The 20,838-nt window shown below is 40.3% G+C and overlaps 1 long non-coding RNA gene across 1 annotated transcript; it reads left to right on the top strand.

Moving 5' to 3' along the window:
* The first annotated feature begins 2,977 nt into the window (after positions 1–2,977).
* Positions 2,978–19,205, top strand: LOC115271225. Its single transcript, XR_003899830.1, has 3 exons — positions 2,978–3,145; positions 11,041–11,109; positions 18,935–19,205. It is a non-coding gene; the product is annotated as an uncharacterized LOC115271225 (long non-coding RNA).
* Positions 19,206–20,838: the final 1,633 nt, after the last annotated feature.

The raw sequence follows: 20,838 nt of genomic DNA, 5'->3' as shown, positions 1-20,838 counted from the left end.
GTATGCTCTTTGAGGCAGGAGCTCTGTAGTCAGAGAGTGTATAACACACTGGCTGCTATTTCAAAGTCAATAATTAAAACTCTTCAATCCCTAAAACTCCTCAGCAGAGACCAGTTAAACTCTATATTTTTCCTTATTGCAGTTTTTCATTCTCTTGGAGTATACGATAACAATTTTCTAAGTAGGAACTTTTAAAGAAAGTTCCTTACTATTTTATTGGGGGGGGGGGCGGGTATAAAGTTCAGCAGGGCAGGAACATGAACACTTAATGTTGGGTTGTTTGGCCTTAAACCTGTGCCCTAACACCCACATAATTACAATGCAATACTTCCTTCCATCTAAGGATCTTAAATGGTTTTAAACTAATTACACCTCTACCCCGATATAATGCTGTCCTCGGGAGCCAAAAAATCTTACCGCGTTATAGGTGAAACCGCATTATATGGAACTTGCTTTGATCCACCGGAGCGCGCAGCCCTGCCCCCCCGGAGTGCTGCTTTACCGCGTTATATCCGAATTTGTGTTATAGCGGGTCGCGTTATATCGGGGTAGAGGTGTATTTGTATTACGATGGTATAAAGGGTCGCTACTGGTAGACCAGGATGCTGTTGTGGGCTATGTACAACAACAAAACAAACCCCAAATGCTACTTCCGTCTGTGCAGAGTTTGCAATCTCATCTCCCCGCTCAGGGGCCTTGTTGACGCTAAATGGTACAGTGAGTAATTCAAACTAAACAGCTTATAAACAGCTTAAAAATCACTCTGGAGTATGTGAAACTTGATCTAGAATATAAACTCTCTTCCTAGCTTTGGACTATGGCAGTGGTTCTTAACCAGAGCTACATGTAGCCTGGGGGCTACTCATGTCTTCTGGGGGTACATCAACTCATCTAGTTACTTGCCTAGTTTTACAATAGACTACAGAAAAAGCACTAGCAAAGTCAGTACAAACTAAAATTTCATACAGACAATGACTTGTTTATACTTCTCTATACACAAACGTAAGCACAATATTTATATTCCAATTAATTTATTTTATAATTATATAGTAAAAATAAGAAATTTAATTTTTCAGTAATAGTGTACTGTGACACTTCTGTATTTTTGTCTGATTTTTGTAAGCAAGTAGTTTTAAGTCAGGTGAAATTTGGAGGTACATAAGACAAATCAGACTCCTGAAAGGGGTATAGTAGTCTGGAAAGGTTGAGAGCCACTGGACTACAGCTGTCAAGTATCAGGAGGTAGCCGTATTAGTCTGTATCCACAAAAACAACGAGGAGTCCGGTGGCACCTTAAAGACTAACAGATTTATTTGGGCATAAGCTTTTGTGGGTTTAAAAAAAACCACCACTTCTTCAGATGCATAGAGTGAAAATTACACATAAAGATGCTGCGTCTGTAATTTTCACTCCATGCATCTGAAGAAGTGTTTTGTTTTGTTTTTTTTACCCATGAAAGCTTATGCCCAAATGTTAGTCTTTAAGGTACCACTAGACTCCTCATTGTTTTTGTGGACTACAGCTCTAAAATATATAGTGAAAGTGAGCACCTACTGTTTCTGGGAACTGGTAGGGGCCTATAGCTCACTTGGATTAAATAGAGCAGCTGTCACCTATGCTGTTTTTATGAGCTAGAGATTAGGGGTGGACCAACTACACCTCCCACTATGCAATGTTCCATTTAGATCATAGAAAGAGACTACACCTCCCAGTACCGTGCCATATTGGAACTACCGCTCCCTTATGCAGTAGTCACTATTAGCTCCACTGCTGTAGTTGAGAGGATGTCTATGACCTTGTCTTCACGTTCAACTTAGCTGTACCGGTCCTGGCTCAGGCAGGAATAGGCAGCAGGTTTAAAACAAACAAAAGGAAGTATTTTTTCCCACAACGTCAACCTGTGGAACTCCTTCCCCGAGGATGTTGTGAAGGCCAAGACTATAGAGGGTTCAAAAAAGAACTAGATATGTTCATGGAGGATAGGTCCATCAATAGCTAGTAGCTGACAGGTGCAGCGATGGTAGCCCTAGCCTCTGTTGGGCAGAAGCTGGTAATGGGATGGATTAGTTGATGATTACCTGTTCTGTTCATTCCCTTTGGGGCACCAGACATTGGCCACTGTCGGAAGACAGAATACTGGGCTAGATGGACCTTCAGTCTGACTGAGTATGGTTGTTCTTGTGTTCTCAAACAAACAAAATACACCCCAGGGGCGCCTCTCCCATGAGTGGGATGCTCTGCCTCGCCTAGCCAAGAGGGGCTGGCCCTCTGGTGTGCCCACAACTGGAACTCAAGTGGCCCTGCTTTTGCTCCACACTACACACAAACCCCATCTGCTTGCCTTCTCGCCTAGCGACAGTGTAGGCGGGGGATTCCCAGCCACCTGAAAGAAGGGCCCAAAGGGGGAGGAAGGGCCTGAACGACTCCAAGCGCACCAGAACCACTGCAGCAGCGCCTCCCTCTCCCGCGCCTCCCCGCCCCCCACATAGGATCCTTGTCCCCGACCCCTGCGCCGGTAGGGTAAACATCCCCCAGCAGCAACCAGGGTCTGAGTCAACCTGGAGCGAGGCTTCAGGCCCTGTATGCTGAATGGTCTCCGGCCTAAGGTCAGCCCGGGGCCCGTCTTGGACTGGTTCCTTGGGAAAGTTTGGTCAAGTTCAAGTCCCCCTCAACTCCGAGTGCCCAAGCGAAGCCGAGCATGCCGGGAGCTGTAGTCCCCTTGGAGACGAGGCGGGCTGAGTGAGCGATGCATGCCGGGAGCTGTAGTCCCCTTGGAGACGAGGCGGTCTGAGTGAGCGACGCATGCCGGGAGCTGCAGTCCGGGATAAGGGCTGTGCTTCGAGCCGGTCCGCTGGCGGATTGGCTGCGGGTGCTAAGATGGGCGGGTGCTATAAGGTGCTGTGGCCACTCTGATTGGCTCTCTCTTTACTCAGGCGCGGTGCCGTCATTTCCTCCCCGGCCGGACCTGCCCCCGGCGTTCATTCTCTTTAGTGTTTGCCCTGTGTCCGCCACCTCCCTCCGCCACTGCGATTCGCCCCCCCTTCCCAGACCCCCTCCCCGCCTCGGGACCCGGCCAATGGACTGAGACGCCCGCCTGCCCGCCCGCAGCACCAGCCGGCCCGGGAGCCGCAGCCCAGGCAGCCAGGTGAGAGGGGGGCGGCTCCGGATTCCCCACGGGGGGGGGGGGGCGGCGGCGGGGCCTAGTGGGGCAGCGGCGGCTCTGCTGTCTCCATCTGTGGGGTGTGCGAGGCCGGCAGCAGGGGCCCTGATCGGCGGGGATGGGAGTCGGTGCTCGGTAGGTAGTAGCGCCGCCAGCTCGCACAGGGGCAGGGTTCCCCTTCGCCTCCCGCTTCCTGGGGATGAGCCGGAGCCCCGTCCTCACGGGCAGCGGCAGGCGGGCTCTGGGGGGAGTCGGCCTGGTGTAGCGGGGGGGCGGCGGCTCAGGTTACAGAGCGGGCCCTGGCTGAGGCTTCTGAGGGGGAGCAGGCCGCGCTGGGTGGGAATCGCCGCCCTATCCGCGCGGGAGGCAGTTGAGGGGAGCATCCCGGGCCCTGCCCCGCCGGAGGCACCGACCCCCAGGTGCATAGGCAGGTGGCAGCTGAAGCGCCAGGGTCCCTTCTTCCCACTCATCCCCTGTAACACCAGGGCGGGTGACAGTTACAGTATCAGCCACCCCCATTTTCCCGTCATGACATCTACCAAAAAATTGATGTACCAGCAACAGGTTCCTTTGCAAGCTGTTTCCCTGCCGCCCGTTTTAGAGCCTGTGGGACAGGTGCATTTGTCTAGTTCATACCTGCTGCCCCATTGTGTTAGAGCCCCAATAGGCAATATCTTAACTTGATACGCAGAGGACAGCCTTCTGTTTGTTTTTGCCTGTTAGAGGCAGAAGAACATGGTGCATGTCAGTGGGTAGGTTAAGATCACGGTGACACAAACAAATAAAAATGCCAGACCAACAATATAATCCTTTATCTGCTGCTTGGGTAGTAAGTTTATAAAATAGATACACAGTGGTCTTCTGAGTTTTATTTAAAATTCTTATAATTCTAATTTTAACATGGAACTACAGTACCTTGCAGTAATGTTCATACTGGAGGGGGGGAGAAACTATATATTAAATGTGTTAATGGTGATGTTAACATCATAGCATAGATGAGACAAGTTGTAGTTTTAACATGTGTTAGCTGGTCAAGGTAAACTCTAGGAATTGGCTTAGAAAAACCACAAGCATTTGGGAAGTGTCTAGACTAGCCTTTACAAAGGTATTAACTATTTCAAGTTAATTGGCAATCAGTTAACAAGGTTAAAAGACATATCCTGTGTAGTTGATTTCTCCCACCCCTTACACATACATACACTTTCCTGTCCAAAATCCTCATTGGGTTGTAGAATTTCATTTTAACAAAATAAAACTCTGTACTGTGTATATGTGTAAATAAATAAAATGAAGCACACTAAAATAAATTACAATAGCCAGACTTCTTGAAAGTCTTTCATATTTTTAAATTTTTTCTTGTGTGGGCATCTGTCAAGCCAATCTGTGTAGATATTAATCCATCCATAGACTTACCTACATCTGTGCAATTGTGCTGATGTAACTACAGGATCAGAGGTAAATTGAAAAAATGGGCTGCCTATATCTCTGGCACTGAATAATATAAATTCTACTCTACAGGTGTCTGGATTTTTAAAGCCCCATCTAATAGTCTTTATTGGTAAATCTAGAAATTGAGAAAGTGGTTTGACTATTTTTACACATTTATCATTCCAAAAAGGGGAGTTCATTTTGCCTGTTGTAACAGTACTCTCAACAGTTGCATTGACAACTTTTCTTAGACATGAAGATGTTGATATTTACACTGCATGTACGTGTCTTGATTATTTTAGTGGACTGGACCAATAGAGAAGACCTGTGTGGTATTTTTGATAACTACAATCATTAGGCTTGAGGGTGTATTTTCAAACCATGTAATGTTATAGAAAAATAAATAAAAAAGTTTCATTTAACGTATTTTTATGATAGTGGAAACTGTTAGCATTTAAAGGCTTACATGTTATCTCCGTTCTTTGCCTTAATGACATCTTTCTCTGTTCTTGGTTTTGTGTCTTTAAATCACAGTGTTGCTCCTGCTTCTCCTTCAGATCCCTGTTTAGGCTTTTTATCACTTGCTTCTCTTTTTATCATTAATCCACATCCTCTCTCCTGGGGTGTCTTATCTGTATTTGTGAAGCACCATGTAAATTATCAGCTATGTGAATTATTTTGAGCCTCATCTTATAGTGCCACAAATATTAGCTTTGAGATATTCCTTGGCTAGTCAAGGTCTTGTAAGAGGAACATGTTTGTGGTTTATAGAAGGTTTGTCCAGGAGCACGACCTTGCTCAGCTAGAGTGTTTTTGCATTCTGATCATTCATTTTTTCCTGTAATTGATAGAATATGAGGGGCTAGTGCCTTTTTTGTGGCAGCTATTTAAACCTTTCAATAACAAATATTTGGCTATCCTATTTTAACACTAATTATAAAAGTTAAATAATCAGCCACATCAGAGCTGCTTCATACTGCAGGTTATCAAGCCATTGTCACTGAGGTCTGGTTTACATCTAAAACTTGCGTCGACCTAGCTACATTGCACAGGGCTGTGAAAAAACTTGACCCAGTTAGGTCAATCACTGTAGATGCAGCTGGGCCAACAAAAGAATTCTTCCGTAGACCTAGCTCTACCACTGCTACAGTGAGAGAAAAACCCTTCTGTTACTGTAGTAAGTGTCTATGCTACAGCAGCATAGCTGGATCTATGCTACTGAAGTGTAGACATACCCTGATATTGGGTTATCATGGAGTATTTTGTAAAGTGACCTAACTCTACAAAGCTATTAGAGTTCGTGGAAATTTGGACTTGAAGTTCCAATAATGATTTGGTGTAGGGGAAGACTGGAAAGGAGCAGAGGCAGCTAAGCCATCAGTTCTTGCAGTATTTAACCTTCCGTGTTTTAAAAAAGTGTGTAGCCTTCATTGTAGTAAGGAAAATTCACATTTTGTAGTGTGGTTCTGTCTTCCTGGGTCTGCAGACAGCAGACTTAATTGGTTTCACTGTTGCCATGGGATTCTAACTAGCATTAGTGAAACTGACGATGTCTGTGTCACTGCTACTTGGAAAAGTTATGAACAGGCAAGATGCTGTAACTATTCACAGAGAAGGAGAAAACAGAAGTGGAAGCTGAGTGAAGGATAGAATGACAGTGCCCCTGGTCACTGCAGTGAGGAGTCTGGAGGAGATGTAAAGTAATGGATCCTTCCGTACAGTCAGGGGGCTTGAGATGATGGAGGGGAAGGGGTTTGATATGTATTACCCTTACTAGCCAGAGGCTGATATTGGAGACAATAATAGCATCTTTCTTGGTAGCCACCAGCCATCAAGTTAAAAATGGGAAATAAGGACAAGTGGACGTTGAATAAATTCCCAAACATCCCACTTCTTCATCTTGGGCACGTCTAATATATTGTACAGATCTCTGACAGACCCAAGCGTAGATTCATACACATTGACAAAACTTGTATAATTTTTCATGGCATTAAGGTATTCATTTAATAAGAGATGGAATCCCTGAGCAGGATTCAGGAACAGCACTTTGTATGAATTCCCACACCCTTCCTCGTCTCAGTGGCTTTGTGGGAGGTGGTTGTTCTCACTGATTGGGGTAGGTTGGTAGATGTAGTATTCTACTTATGTGGATGTCAGGTAAATTTTTCAAGACCTCAATTTTTGGGCTTCAGATAATCACCGCTACTATTTCTACTGAGGTTTCAGAGGTGTCCGATTGCAAGTTTCATTTTTTTATATGGTGAGTGTAGAATATTAATAATTCATAAAGAATGTGATATGAAAACCATTCCTTCAAAATTGCAGATGTCACCAAAACCCTGCTGCACCGCAGACTTTCTCTGAGACCTTGGGCAAGTCACTTAGCCTCTCTGTTCCCCATCTATGAAATGAGATAATAACACTCTGTATTTCACAGGGACATTGTGAAAGATTGAGAGGCAGGTAGGTACTGTTATAATAGGGGCCATGTAAGTGCCTAAGATAGATAAGAGATTTATTTAAACCTAAATTCAATGTCTTTTGTATTAATGGGCAAAAACACCACTATTCCTGTTCTTGAACTGAAGTTCTGAATATTTCATTTTATAAAAGCTTCTGTCTTTCCTTTTATACCCCTGAACAGGAATATGTTGCTGACTGGAAGAAATTATTCTGTCTACAGAATAACTCATACTTTTTAGACTTTAGTTTTAGCTAAAGTACAGTAGCACATAAAATAGTCTGCTTTACTGTGCCGTATTAATCAGTTACTATTTTTACTCCCTCACTTAGTTTCTGAAAACCAATACAGTATTTAAAATTAGAAGAAAAGTAGCTACCCCCTTCAAAGAAAGGAGACACACATTCAGAAATGGGTTTCTAGAAACATGCCCGTTTCAGCTAGCTTCTAGTACAGAGGTGGGCAAACTATGGCCAGCGGGCCACATCCTGCCCGCGGGACCATCCTGCCCGGCCCTTGAGCTCCCGGCCCCTCCCCCGCAGCCACGCAGCCGCGCGGGCAGTGCTCTGGGTGGCGGGGTTGCTCGCTCCTGCGGAGCAGCACAGCAGCGTGTCTGGCTCCAGCCAGGCGGCACGGCTGCCAGACATGCTGCTCTGATCAGCCTGGTAAGGGGGCCGGGGGGTTGGATAAGGAGTGGGGAGTCCCAGATAATGGGTGGGGGGTCCCAAGCGGCAGTCACGGGACAGAGCAGGGGGCGGTTGGATGGGGTGGAGGTTTGGGGGGGGGCAGTCAGGGGACGGGGAATGGGGGGGTTGGATAAGCGTGGGAGTCCTGGGGGGTCTGTCAGGGAGCAGGGGTGTGGATAGGGATCAGGAGGTGGGAACGGGGGGGGGCCTGTCAAGGGACAAGGGTGTGGATAGGGGTAAGGGCAGTCAGGGAGCAGGGGGGGTTGGATGGGTCAGGAATTCTGAGGGGGGCAGTCAGTGGGTGGGAAGTGGGAGAAGTCGGATAGGGGGCGGGGGCTAGGCTGTTTGGGGAGTCACAGCCTTCCTTAGCCGGCCCTCCATACAGTTTTGCAACCCCCATGTGGCCCTCGGCCCAAAAAGTTTGCCCACCCCTGTTCTAGTAGATTTATGTTCTTTATAATTACAAGCTATTTGATTTACAACTATTAGACAAGTATGATAATGGAGAGGATATTATTAAACACAAATCGGAGGACGTTTAATAATGTTATCAACATGATGCCATGTTGGTTTTGTGTTAGTCATTTGAAATTAAGAACTAAAAAATAGACAAAAATACATTTCTATAACCTCTTATTTGTTTAAAAATCATTCTGAAAAATATGTATCAATCAATTAGATGTTAAACTTCATAAACCTGCCCTAGTAATTATTCTTCTACCTTGTGATAGGTCACTCTGAAGATTGTCACTGCACAGGTGACAGATGTTCATAATATATGGGCTTTTGTTATATTTATGGTGATTGAAGAATTCCTTTAGTTTTTAAATATCTCTGGGGAATACGACTATAACAACTCAATTTAGTGTGATGGGGTCTGTAAGATATTGTATTATTTATATCTATCATTTTTCTGATTACTTTTTTTTTACAAAATATCCTAAGTGTAGAAAAAACTGGATTTGTTCATCTAAAAAAAGTGGCTGGAAATGTTAGTACGTCTTGTACAATTTTCATTTGTGTAAATTGAGCATTCCTTGTCAGCTACTATTTATTGCACGGCCCTTTTCTCATCTTTTCTTTTTTCAGTCTTCTGTTGTATACTGCTGTGTGGTATAAGTACAGAAGAAATTGTCCCTGTCCCACCTTGTTTACAATTAGACACAGTACAGTATACTAAAAACTACACATGGTGCGTGGACTGAAGGTCAAACCTTCACGTGGTCAGTTATTTTTTTTTACATAAAACTTTAAATTTAATACTTGATGCATATCCTTGAACTGCTTCACACAATGTTCTGGGATGGTAACATTTGGATTTTATGAGGAAGGTCACTTATAGAACAGTGAGAAGGGGATTAAAAGGACAACAAGTCCAAGCATTTAAGAAATATCCAGCTATTGAAAATGGTTACGATCATTCTGCAAAGTACATTCTCAGAGGCTGTATTGCTGCAACGGAGGAATACTTTTATTTTTTTTTGTACTATCCAGGTGAAAATCCTATGGAGAGAGAGAAACTTAAACCTGTCTTTAAAGTTTTGGCTCTAGTAAGATAGTTATAAGACTTTTATGCTAGGGACTGAAATGCTACTTTGGGACTTATTTTCAGTCTTGGCTTATGTCAAAAAAATCATTGCAGTGCCAAGAGACCATCCACCTTCTCTGATAAAATAGTAGGAAATAACTGAGTAGGAAACAAATTTTAATTTTCAAGATCCCAGAGGCAAAACTGGGGGCATGCTATGTGTAATGTCTGTCAAAAAAATAAACCATAAATGTATTGAGTAGGATTGGTCTAAAATTGCAAGTGACTGACTTGATCTTAGTACCGAAAGCATTTCTTTCTTTAAAAAAAAACAAACAAACCTGGCATTTAACTACATAATTTTTAGTTATGAGACATGACCAAGTTTGAACATTGAAATTATTGCTTTAATGTTACTTAAGTTTTAAACCTTTAACAAAATATATGACATTAACTCTTTAGGGAACTTTTACTAATCAGTATCTCTGCTTTCTCCCTTTCCTACTTCTACCGCATAATATCAGTATATAACACAAGAAGTTAATCAGAAATATTAAGGAGCCTGACCTGGGCCCTGATAGTCAATAGTCATATAAAACTCACCTTGTATTAAGTAAGGGCTGCAGCGTTTGATTCGTAGTTGTTAAACTTTTTCTATTGAACCAGACTTCATAAAAATTCTGCAACACAATGCCAGAGCTTTAACTGATACCACTGTGTGCACAGCTGTTACTGTAACTTTTAAAGATGGTTGCAAAAGTCAATTTTTGAATAAGGCTATCAGATATCTGTTTCTCTGTGTAGTGCATTGCAATGCATTGGTTCTGTGGAGGAGGCATAAATTCTGTTCCCTTATCTGATCTTAGTCCTCCAGTGTTAGATCACATGGCAGTAAGATCAGGCCTTGCTGTGGAGGGGGTAAATCATATTCTTAAGCAACCCTTATAGCAAGGCGAAGAGCAGGATTGATGGATTTCATGATTCCAGCCATTTCTCCAAGTCTAAGGCTTGGTCTACACTTAAAAGTAGTTTGACATAGCTATATCAGTCAGGGGTGGGGAGGGAACACACCCCTGACCAACATAGGTATTTTGACCTAAACCCCAGCTTAGATGCAGATAAGTCAATGAAAGAATGCTTCCATCAGCGTAGCTGCTGTAGCTCATGGATGTGGTGTTCCTCATATACTGCCTGGAAAACCTCTTCCATTAGTGTAGGCTGCATTTACACTACAGGGTTGTGCCAGTATAGCTATGGCAATATAGTCTCCGTACAGTAGGCATCCCTAACGGAGGTTAGTTGGGATTAGGGAAGGGGAGCAGGAAGAGGAGGGTTGTCAAATCAAGCTGTAGTTCTGCATTGTTTACAAATGAGCTTCATTTTTTACCATCTGTCAGGGAGAGTACAATTATGTAAGTTCTTGTCTAAGGCTGAGATTTTCAATGGTCATGGGGAGTTAGGCACCCAACCCCCTTAGGCCCCTCTGAAATTCACAGCCTAAATACTTACAATGCATATATTGAAGGCATCTTATAAAACAAGCCTCAGAAACTTAAAATATATGTGGAGTTAACATTTTTCTGAAAACCAATTCCAAAATTTTCAAGCAGTCTTCACTCTCAGCTACACTTTGGACAATTTTGCCCTCATATTCAGGAGTTTCTTCATTGCTCCCGACGATAATTTTTAGCAATGATCAGTTAATTATAGAATACCTTAAAATACTTCAGTAGCTTCACAAAGCAAATTATTAACACTGCATTTATTTTCTTCCTAGGCTTTCTCCAACATAAATACCCTCCTTGGAACTAAAACCAAAACTTCACTGTCCCTGGATCACCTAAAGGTACAGGAAACATTAAACCTATGATTCAATAACTTTTATCACTTATAGTGGCTATCTTTTTTTTTTAACCTAATATTCAAGGAGGTTATTAACTGGCAATATTCTGTTACACAGTGGAAAAGAGCTCTTTTTCCCCCTGTGTACTTTAACTTATCTGAAACACCTCTAATAATTTTGGCATTAAAGAAATTACCTGAAAAAGAAGTTACCTGAAAAAAATTACTTTCTTGCATAACTTTTTCTTACAGAAATCTGACAATTTTTGGCTGAGTGAAATGAGGCCGTAAACTCAACTTGATAGTATTTCTCTGGATGTAACATAACTTTAGACTACCATTCCCGATACTCCCAAAATTTCAGGGAATATTGTAGGCATCAATAGACAGAATCCTATTGATTTTTGGTAAAAATTGGAAAACCAGGAGGAGGAAAATGTGAGAGTGAGTGCGATACAGTCCCTGGCATCTGGTTAGCACACCCATCAACTTTAATAAGCTCTCTAACTGTTTATAGAACAAAGAACTGGTTAATGGAAACTACCAACACCTTCCAGTATAACAACATTCCCCATCTAAACTCTGCTCATCATTCCAATGGAGTTTAAAATGTTCTTCTTTCTGCCTTATCTCCTAGGCAGAAAGAAGAAAACTAATTTAATAAACTACAAATGGGTAAATAGCTAAGGTGGTACTATGTCCCTGAACTGAAGGGGAAGTGGGGATGTAAGAGTGGCAAATTGGAACCATGGGGTTGGGGGAATGGAGGATACAAGAAGCCCCTGGTGTGTGCAATGAGGCTGGCATACAGAAGCTACGAAGTATGATTCTCTGATCTAAAAGTATCTTAATGAGAAAAGGATTGGGAGCAAAACCACTGTGTTCACTTCTGTACTCTGCCTCTGTTCGTTGTGACTTTAGGCTTCAGTTTTGCTACCTGTATCTCACAAGGGTCACCCTAAAGTTTGTAAGGTATTTGCCATCAAACAAAAGGTCCTATAGGAGTTCAAAATGTTCTTTTAATTAATTTTTGAATGCAGCTAGCAAGGAAATTATCTGGTTTTTTTTCACCTAATACATGAGTATTTTCTTAGTTTTCTATTTCAGTTGTAAAATGTCAATATCAACCTAAGTCTCAAGTTTTCTGTTGTATGTGGCAACCTAAAACAGTCTAAATTTCTGTTACAGGACACGTGTCGCCTTAATTTGTAAAGGTTATTGCCTATATTTTTTTTATAGATGCTAAAACATGGCCTATAATTAAGCTTTTGCTTTGAGTGGAATGTCAGTCGCAATAGCTTAATGAGTAACTTGTACAAATCAGTTACAGTAGTTTGGCTACCTAAGAAGTTTAAATTTCACCAATAAATGGACACCTTGCTTTGTGCGCTGTTTGGAGTTCTGTCAAAATATTTCTCAAATTTGATTTTACAAAGTGTATATATATGTTATATAGAAGTCCTCTCTGGGCCATTCCTATATTTCTTATTGTTTGCAGTACCAGAAATGAAATAAATGGAGACTTCTTAAAAATAAACCTATAGAATTAGTTAAATATCTGCTTCACAAGAAGAATTAATTCTTGAATACAACATTCCTAGGCTTTCCCTCCTCTGAGAATAAGTGTTGATGCTGATATATTTCCAGATTGGTAATGTCTGTGCATCTGGCAAGGTATGATGCAATTGGAGTATAAATATAAATGGGCTTTGCTTGAAGGAGCAAACTAGGTAATGAGGATTGCATCAAACAACAAACAAGTTATATCTATGTACAAACAAGCATTGTGTACATTGATAGTAACACAGATAAAAAGGATAGGTTAATTAGAAAAATTTCACCTGCAACACGATTCAGTTTTCTTTCTTTTTTTTTTTTTAAATAGCAAATTCATCTTGAGGTATGGAAATAAACTGTGGGTTCATGTATTCAAACAGTTGGTTGGCATAGGGTAAATGTTAAGAGATGACTACTGCCACAAGCTGGCAATTATACTTCAAGTGAAGTTTTAGCTCATCGTGGATTCTTTCAAATCTCCAATTTGGGCAGACATTACTGCCACCTAGAAACAGTGATGGGAGAGAGCACTCATGATTTTGTTTGGTGCATTTTTCTTGCCTGCTAAATTGCCAACATTGTTTGCTGGGGATCTCCATAATAACGTTCAATACCTATATAGCACTTTTCATCTGTAGATTCAAAGCACTTTACAAAGGAATAGTGAATGGTATTGTCCCCATTTTACAGATATGGAAATTGAGGCACAGAAAAATGCTGTGTGGTTCTATTTAATTTAAATGCTGTTACTTGGTTTCTTTTGAGGCTGGAAATCTCATCTCAAATTCCCAGAGGATAAACAAAAGCTGAGCTCTTTCAAGTTATTTATTTGAAAGTTGGGGGAGTGGATGTTGGGGTGCATGGAGGGGAGGTAAACTACATATCATTGTTCCAAGCAAAGAGGTAAACTTTCAGCAGCTGTTTCCTAAACCCTGCCAGGCCTTTGTCTCAAACTTGAGTGGTTGGTTTGTAGGCTGAAAAGAAGAAGCAAGTTATGACCCTATGAACATCTCTACAGCAATTTTGTTGTCTGGTTCTGGAATGGGAACAGCTGAAATTTGTTCACGTTTGGATTAGTTTCTAAAATCTTATTGCTTTAAGTCCTAGGTCATGTGCTGGAGTTTCTATAGAATTTTAGGATAATGGCTGAATTCTCTATCTTAAGCATTGTTCTCTCTAGGGAATTTTTTTCAGGGTTAATATTGTTGTCTGACTCTTGATGGAGACTGATCCATGTAGAACTTAATTTGAGCTATGATTGTATGTGAAGCTCCATCCCTTTGTCCTCCACAGTAAATATAGAAAGTAACTAGTATTCTACTCCGAGACTTGCTTCCCTGCAAAAAATACTAGAGCAGTTTTGCAAGATCTAGGTAGTAAGCACCTTGTGGATGAAAGGAGCAGAAGAAAACAGGAATAAATGTATGGAGACTTAGAACCATAACATTCTAAGCTAAACCACGAAACACAGGGAAAACTCAAACATAATAAGTCAAATGAAAACTTTGGCTAATCCTGTTAAGTACATACTCACATTTGAGGCAGTGTGGCTGCTAATGGATGTCCCTGACTATCAAAAGTGTATTGATTGGGGAAGTACTGATCCCAGTAGATCATGATGTGCACACAGAATTAAATTAGCATTCTGCTGTGTTTTTATCTTGGTTGCACCCTGATGGATTAGCACTTTTAGCATGGCAGTGATTAACAATATTCTGAACTAAGCAGTATTTAGGAAGTAACAGGCTTGTGTTGCTATTATCCCCAGAGGCTTATACCAAGTAACCTATGAAATTGTTCAAGAATGATCACCTAGAAAAAGAAATCTGGGTGGTGTTGAATGGCTCTGTGAATTCATGGCAGGAAGTTGGTACAAATTTCAGCAGCTTCTGCCTAAATATCTCCTATTTCTGCAAAAATTTAACTCTGAGCCATTGGGTTGCTTTGACAGTGTAAGTGTGATCAATGTACATATTCACATGTGATTTAATTTCATTATTTTTTCTAGTCTTAAGTTTGTATAACTAAAAATAAAGTGTCACCAAATTTTAGATTTGGCATCCACAAACATCTAACAAGCCACATTTGTTACAGAGAGGAATGTGTTAGTGACCTATATTTTAACATTTGTAAAAGAAAAGTCAAACTTTCTCTCTTGCTACAAGGACTGCGAATCTGTCCAGAAAAGTTGCAATCAGTGTTTTTGTGCTGGTATGTATGTTCTTTAGGCTGAAAGATGCTGTCATTTCTGTAAAATATTGTTTCATAATCTGCTTAAAAATAAACTCCATTTTAGTAGCTGCTATAATCTTTGGGGTTCCAGCATGTAGCACATTCTTGCGGTAGTTAATCGTATGGTGTTTTTAAACCAGCAATTTTGGAGACATACAAAACATCTGAATAGGTTAGTTTTTATACTTGTTTAATTTAGCTAGCCAGTCTCTTTGAAATCTTAAAAATTATGCTCATTGGTAGACCTTAGTGCTGACTTGAAAACCTATGAAATATTTAATGAGCAGCGTGAAACATTAGAAATAGGCACATAAAATTAAACTCTAGTCATCATCCAGTGAGCAAAATAGACTAAATAGCAAGCAATGAGGGGATTATGGAAGGCAGTATGCCCTTGATAAAAGCATGGAAAGTGCTTTGGTAACTTCCTAATTAAATTAACTATTGTACCTCATTAGTATTTATGTGCTAACAGTATTACTGTGACAATGCAAGCTGAAAGGTTTTTGGAACACTAGCATTTCAGTTTGCTTTTTTAAGCATCTAGTGTATTTGCAGTACAATAACCAAGCAGAAAAATCATTAAAGGACAAAAAAATCAGAGCTTAGTTACATTTTAGATAGTGAAGTACCTGCTACAGGACTCTGCTTTACCATTGAAGACCTTTTGGAAACTGCCTCTAGAGATGAATTTGGTGGCTCACTTAGGCAATGTCTACACTAGCACTTTTGTCGTCATAACTTATGTCACTCATGGGTGTGAAAAAATCTCTAGTGTAGACATAGCCTTAGTTAGCAGTTTCCCACAGGAATTAATTTTTTTCTATTTTCTGCACTGCTGCTAGCTTGATTCAAAGTGCAATTTAATGTTTGTTTTACAGCTTAGCTACCTGAGATTCCCTCTTCCTATTTGGTACCACAGTAGTGAAGTTCAACTGAAAAATACTGCACTGGTTTAAACATATGGGAGCTGTGGGCAGAGTTTTCAGTGAAGGAACTGCACTTTAGAACTTGGTTTCTACTTTAAGCTTTCAGAAAAGCAGTGTAAATTATGTTTTAAGGGGCATGATATTACTTCAGACAGACCGAAGGAAGAGAAGATTCAATAATTTCCTCTATTTGTAAGATGTTACTCTTTAGTTGTGTTGAGCGTGGTATCTCGTTTCACTCGGCCAATTATTTTTTCATTTAAAGTCAAGACTCTTTCAGCGCTTTCAGACATATACTCTTTGTAATTAGATGTAAGGGCTATAATGTTGTTACTCTGGAGCCACCTTCTAAATGTACTGCATCTTACCTTCTCTCAACCTCCAGGTCCTTCTTTATAAACTCTGACAAGTTATTGACTACAGTTCTGGTGTACCAAATGTGAAAATTCTATAAGTTTGATAGGCGCATACAGTGCTTGCTCTCAGATATTTAAGACCATTTGCTGCATATATGAAAAACTAGTTTGTCTGAACTAATTTTCTCTGTTCTGCGAGCTAAAGCATTTAGAATGAATCACTCATGGCATTTTAGAGTTTATGCTGGCAACAAAGTGAGGTTGAATTAGCAGGAAAATCCTTTTTTAGCCCTCAGAACATAATGAGGGAGAAGTGCACTTCAGAGATTCAGAATTTAAACTGCTTTGAATATTTGTCAAGTGCCATAAGGTCCCTGTTATGCTTGCTAGTATTTTTATTTTTAAAATAATGGAAATGGGAACCTTTTAATCTTTCACTATGTATATATCTGCAAATATTTAAAAAATGTAACTGTGTACTACTACAAAACAAGGTGAAAATATGCAAGCAAGTAATTTGCATCAGACACAAGCAATCTTGTACAGAATCCTCAGACACACATGGAGTACATAAATCATAACAGGAAAGGTAACTATTAATCCCAGAAAGAAACTCCACACAAGCTTTTAACTACAGTATGATAGTCTTCAAAGTTCCATTCTTAACAAATATGAAAAATATATTCAGTCATTCAGGTGGGACTGAATGTTCCCACTTCAGTAGAAAATAAACAAAAATCTTGATACTCAGATCTGAAAAGAGGAAATTTCCTTCTTGCCAGAGTAACTTTTACTAACATAAGGAAAGATGCATACTTAAGTAAGATGTTACCCCTAGTTGTCTAAACCTAATTCATTCATGATCAATTGTAGATAAAGAAACAATGACTACCTTTGTTGAGGCATGGAATCAGAATCCAGAGTATTTAAAGGGGACTTAATGGAAATGCAACAAAAAAGTTTAGGAATATGAAGAGGAGCATCAAAATCAGTGAGTCTAGTAGACCAAAAACCTCCAGTTGAGATCCATTTATCAGAAATGCCACCAAATACAAATATTGAAATATTACATGACTTTCAGTCTACTGGATTGGTAATGGAAGTTTGTTTACAAAATTATCACTTTGCCTTCTAGAAGTTTTTCCTCAATCCTTTTTAAAACAAACAAACAAAAAATCAGTGTTTGTATATTCATGAATACAAGTTCTCACTACTGCTCTTTTTAGCCATGTAATGCCTGTCCCACTTCCTCCTCAACGCAGGGAAAGGCTCTGGCAGTTCCCTGCTGCCAAACCCTTTCCCTGCTGCCTCCCCCTACCAGAGTCTTTCACTGACACGTTTAGCTACATGCATGCTGCAGCATGAATGCAGCTTGCTTTTCACTGTGGCATGTAGCTACTCAGATACTACATGCCACCTCCAGTGGGTTGCAGTGTAGACATACCCTTTGAGTCATCCCCCTTTCCTTCCTACATTTGGAAGTCTCTTCACAGGCTCAGAATTTGAAGCCTGCAGAACATGTGGATAGTTGTATTGCTAGTAATAGCACCTGAGTGGATTCTGGATGAGCAATTTCACTTGTATTCTTCATCTTAAAGTCATACAGACATAAACCTTTGCCAGCAAGCTAGGTTTTATAGAAATCTACAGCTGGGAAGTGTGTGTGTAAAATACATTAGTAGTAAACTTGGAAGTAAAAATTTACTTTGAAACAGTAAATTGCTGGATGGCTGGTAAATGGATATTGGCAGCTGGCTCTGGCAGATGTAATATCTTCAAACTGACAGTTTTAGTGTATATTTAAGCTGAACTGTCTGGGCATGAATGTAATGTTGCACCCATGCAAAGCAGAATGCTACCACTAACTTGTTAGTGGAGAAAAGTGCGATCATATATAGTACTTCACAATTACTCGTATAAGTTTGTCACTTGGAGGTTACGTCTAATTTAAAATAGACAGTTGCTTAAGAGCACTTCTAACATTTGGCTAGAGGGCCACAAAACTGAACAGTGCTATCATAATGTATGAACTGTGAATAAGGCACCTTCTAATTCAATTATATATGCATTTGGAATGTTCTGTCTAATGTATGATATGTGTCAAACTCTCGACCCACAGTTTGAAAACCGCTGCTGTAGAGTAATGGCATGTTAGCATTGACTGCTGTCACCTACGCAGAAAAGGTGAACAATACAATGAAAGCCACAGTGTGTGTATCTTCCAAATCAAATATATGGTTGTGTACTTGCTTTGAGCAACTGTTCTTTTTTAAAAGACCACATTATTGCTGATCTTTTTGAGTTATAGACCAATTCCAAATAGCAACAAAGCTGAAATGTAATATAATTTTGAAAGTTGTTCTGTTTTGTATACTAGCAACAACTCATGTAACTGGATTTGCTTTGAAAGTGGATTCAACGATGATGTAGAAAAGAGATGGGCAGTTAGGTAATTTTAAATGAGCAAGAATAAATGTAACTACTGTCCTTTTCTGTTTTGTAAACTAAACCAATGTGAAGTTTATGCACTTTGAAATATTTTGTTAAAATTGTTGGGATGCAGGTGAGTTTTTGTGTACAAAATGGGGTGCTTGAAGAATGTTTGGACTCTTTTTTAATAATAGAGAAATAAATCTAATAGATATTTTCCAGTTATAAACTTCTTATACATACTGATGTTCCAATCATGTTTGTGAATTATTGGAACTTAAATATTTGGTATAATCTTTTTTTTTTCTTCCTTACAACCTTTTAGGTAGACCATTAGGTTCCATCGCACTGAATTAACCTGCATTCAAAGCTGTCTACCTTTAGTAATTCACTTTGGTTGCAAGTGAACATGTCTCAAGTTCAAATTCAGAATCCATCTGCTGCTCTCTCAGGGAGCCAAATATTGAATAAGAACCAATCTCTTTCGCAGCCTTTGAGTATTCCTTCTACCACTAGTTCTCTGCCCTCTGAAAATGCAGGTAGACCTCTTCAAAACTCTGCTTTACCTTCTGCATCTGTTACATCCACCAGTGCAGCTGCAGGTAAGCATGTTAATGAATGTCTGTATTTCTCAGCCTTGTTCTGTGGTCTGATACAGCAGGTTGCAGACATATAGGAACTGTTTTACAAACATTACTCTAAAAACTCTATTTGCCACCTGAGTTGGCTTCCATGTTTTGTCCCTGTTTTAAGATCATAGTTTTAAGAGAAATTGTTTTAAACAGATCATAGAATCATAGATTATTTGGGTTGGAAGGGACCTCAGGAGGTCATCTAGTCCAACCCCCTACTCAAAGAAGGACCAATCCCCAACTAAATCCCCAAATGGCTCCCTCAAGGATTGAACTCACAACCCTGGGTTTAGCAGGCCAATGCTCGAACCACTGAGCTATCCCTCTAAAAATAGCTTTCAAAAGTTTTGAGAGAATGAATTAAAAATATCTATTTAAAATTATAATAGCTAGGTGATTTTGTTGAAGGAATTGACAGCAACATTTTAATCAGTGTTCTTTACAACAGTTTTTTTCACTTTATGCACATCTTAAACTGACAGCATGTCTTCAATTCACATATAACAGCAGGAGGATTGGTGTGTGAACAAAGGCCTGACCTTAGACCATCCCTGACAGGTGTTTGTTTACTGGAGGTCTTTAAGAGCAGGTTAATGAGAATTTTACACACCCCCCCTTGGAAGACTATTCCAGTATTTAACTATCCTTATATTTAGAAAGGTTTCTCCCCCCAAATATCTAACTTAAATCTCCCTTGCTGCAGATTAAGCCCATTACTTCTTGTCTGTTTTCAGTAGACATGGAAAACTATTGATCACCATCCTCTTTATACATGCCCTTAACATGTTTAAAGACTGTTCTCGGGTCCCCACCTTAGTCTTTCTTTTTCAAGATTAAGCATACCCAGTTTTTTAACCTTTCCTCATAGGTTGGGTTTTCGAAACCTTTGTCCACCTTCTTCCTAAAATGTGGCACCCAGAATTGGACACAAACTTCTGGCTGAGGCCCCACCAGTGCTGAGTAGAGTGGGACAATTACTTCCTGTGTCTTACAAACACTTCTGTTAATACACCCCAAAATATTAGCCTTTTTTGCAACTGCATTGTACTATAAATCATTCAATTTGTGATCCCCTATAACTCCCTGATCCTTTTCAGCAGTGCTACTCCCTACCCAGTTACTCCCCATTTTGTAATTGTGCATTTGATTTTTTTTTTTTTGCCCTTCTTCCTAAATGGAGTACTTTGCACTTGGATAATGAATAGCATAATGATCAGACTTTTTCAAAAACGGGGAGATACTTAACAAGGGTTTTCCTGAGAAAGTGGGAACAGACCTGAAGTGGAAAGGATGATATGGCTAGGGAACTAAATTAAATGCTAGAGAACTTGTCCTGATTTGGTTTAAATGCATAGCATATGTAGGTTAAAATTAATGTAGAGTTTGCGTGGAGGAAAAATGAATGAATACAGACCAGAGTAACATAGGAAAATAGATTCCCAAGGGCAGAAACAGAAAAGCCCATAAATAAGAACTGACCCTTCAAACAAATGAACATGATGATGCACTGTTAGAGAACATCTAATGTATATTGCGTAGGTCAGACTTGAGGCCTCAGCCTCCTAAACTTTAAACTAGGGGTCGGCAACGTTCGGCA

Source organism: Terrapene carolina, unplaced genomic scaffold (genome assembly GCF_002925995.2).
Source record: "Terrapene carolina triunguis isolate 2854851 unplaced genomic scaffold, T_m_triunguis-2.0 Scaffold130, whole genome shotgun sequence".
Lineage (NCBI taxonomy): Eukaryota > Metazoa > Chordata > Testudines > Emydidae > Terrapene > Terrapene triunguis.
Note: the sequence above shows the minus strand (reverse complement) of the source record. Positions and strands in the feature narration are given on the sequence as shown.